Genomic DNA, 2,500 nt, shown 5'->3' on the forward strand with positions numbered 1-2,500 from the left:
CAACCAACCCACTAAACAACCAATTAACCAACCAACCAACCAACTAACCAACCCACTAAACAACCAACTAACCAACCAACCAACCCACTAAACAACCAACCCACTAACCAATCAACTAACCAACCCACTAAACAACCAACCCACTAACCAATCAACCAACCAACCCACTAAACAACCAACTAACCAATCAACCCACTAACCAATCAACCAGCCCACTAACCAACCAACCAGCCCACTAACCAACCAACCAACCCAATAAACAACCAATCAACCCACTAACCAACCAACCAACTAACTAACCCACTAAACAACCAACTAACCAGTCAACCAACCCACTAAACAACCAACTAACCAACCAACCAACCAACCCACTAACCAACCAACCAACCCAATAAACAACCAACCTAACATCCAACCAACCAAACAACCAACCAACCAACCAACCAACCCACCAACCAAAATCTTACCAACGATTGCCAGACAGAGAAAGACTAGAAGAATTCGTTCCATTGGTTCTCGAATGCACGGCTTCCTCTAGGTTGTCCTGGGGCTGACCTCCTTTTATGTACCCCGGGTTTTACGACAGATAGATAACTGACGAAGTGGCAGAGTCGGTTAAGGACCTCTGTCTGACCCAGTGTTCAACAGGGACCAGGGTTCGATGCTCCGCTTTCTTTCAGCATGGTGTTGGCTGTGTGTCAATGATAGCCTCCCTCCCCTGCCTCTTCTTTGTCTTCAGTTTCTCAACTTTTAGTGTGAATGACTGGTGCGAAAGCGCTTTGATTTGTCTCTGCACAAGATTCAGCGCTATATGAGTACTAATTATTATTATTATTATTATTATTATTATCATTATTAAAGGCCCTTGACTCCTCCGATTTTTCTCACTCCATTCAGGTTCACATGGGTATGCCTGACTTTTGTGCGGAAGGTTGAAATAGCTGCTGAAGGGAGGAAGATGCTTTACACTCACTCCATCTCTCCTCCCCCCAGCCCCCTTTGGGGTATATTCTGACCTGGGGCAGTTTATACGGGGGGTAAACTCTGGACAGGGTAAGTCACCGGGTTGGCCTCATCGGTGACCTCCGAACCCACTTCCATCTGATTTTTGAAGCCACGGTCATCTTCGAATCCGAAGGACTTTTCTTTTACTTCTTCTTCTGCGCTCGTGGGCTGCAATTCCCACGTTCACTCGTATGTATACGAGTGGGCTTTGACGTGTATGACCGTTTTTACCCCGCCATGTAGGCAGCCATACTCCGCTTTCGGAGGTGAATCCGAACATCATTGCATTTGTGTGGATCCCTAAAATTAACTGTGACATCCACCTCTGTTTCTGTTACGATGATAAGAAAGGACAAAATTAAATTTGAAGATAAGGCACGTAAACTGGAGATCGTGACTGTGATTGAACTGAACAGTGTGTGTGTGTGTGTGTGTGTGTGTGTGTGTGTGTGCGTGTGTGTGTGTGTGTGTGTGTGTGTATGTGTGTGTGTGCTTGTATGTGTGTGTGTGTGTGCGTATGTGTGTGTGTGTGTGCTTGCGTGTGCGTGTGTGTGTGTGTGCTTGTATGTGTGTCTGTGTCTGTGTGTCTGAGTGCGTGTGTGTATCTGTGTGTCTGTGTGTGTGTGTCTGTGCGTGACCTACTTTTTTCCGGACAGTGTTACGAAAAATGTTTCTCGTAAAGGTTACAGGATGTTTCAGCATATTGTCAGGTTCAAGCCGGCTTCAAAGTCTCCTGACGTACTGGTAGTGGTAGTTCACCTGTCTCGTAATTAGTTCATATCTTACTGTGAGAACCTGCGGAATACTGTTACTGCTGTTGCTGCTGTTGCCGATGCTGCTGCTGCTTATGTTGCTGCTGCTGTTGCTACTTTTTCTTCTTCTGTTACAGCTGTTGCTGCTGCTACTTCTTCTACTGCTGTTGCTGCTGTTGCTACTTCTATTACTGCTGTTGCTGCTGCTACTTCTTCTACTGCTGTTGCTACTTCTGTTACTGCTGTTGTTATTGCTACTTCTTCTGCTTATGTTACTGTTGCTACTTCTTCAACTTCTGTTACTGCTGTTGCTCCTTCTTCTACTTCTGTTGCTGCTGTTACTGCTTCTACTTCTGTTGCTGCTGTTGCTACTTCTACGTCTGTTACTTCTGTTGCTGTTGCTACTTCTAATTCTGTTACTGCTGTTGCTACTTCTTCTACTGCTGTTTGCTGTTGCTGCTTCTTCTATTTCTGTTAATGCTGCTGATGGTGGTGGTGGTTTTGCTGCAGTTATTGCCATTATTGCTGTTGGTGCTGGTACTGCTACAACTACTACTACAGCTGCTGTTTCTGCTGCTGCTGTTACTGCTACAACTACTACTACTACTACTACTACTACTACTACTAATGGATACTTATATAGCACACTATCCAGAAATCTGCTCTAGGTGCTTTACAAAAACGCTTTTGTTAACATAAAACATTATATCTATGTTACATACACACACCAAAATGTGACTACA

The sequence above is a fragment of the Babylonia areolata genome, chromosome 30 (assembly GCF_041734735.1).
Source record: "Babylonia areolata isolate BAREFJ2019XMU chromosome 30, ASM4173473v1, whole genome shotgun sequence".
Classification (NCBI taxonomy): domain Eukaryota; kingdom Metazoa; phylum Mollusca; class Gastropoda; order Neogastropoda; family Buccinidae; genus Babylonia; species Babylonia areolata.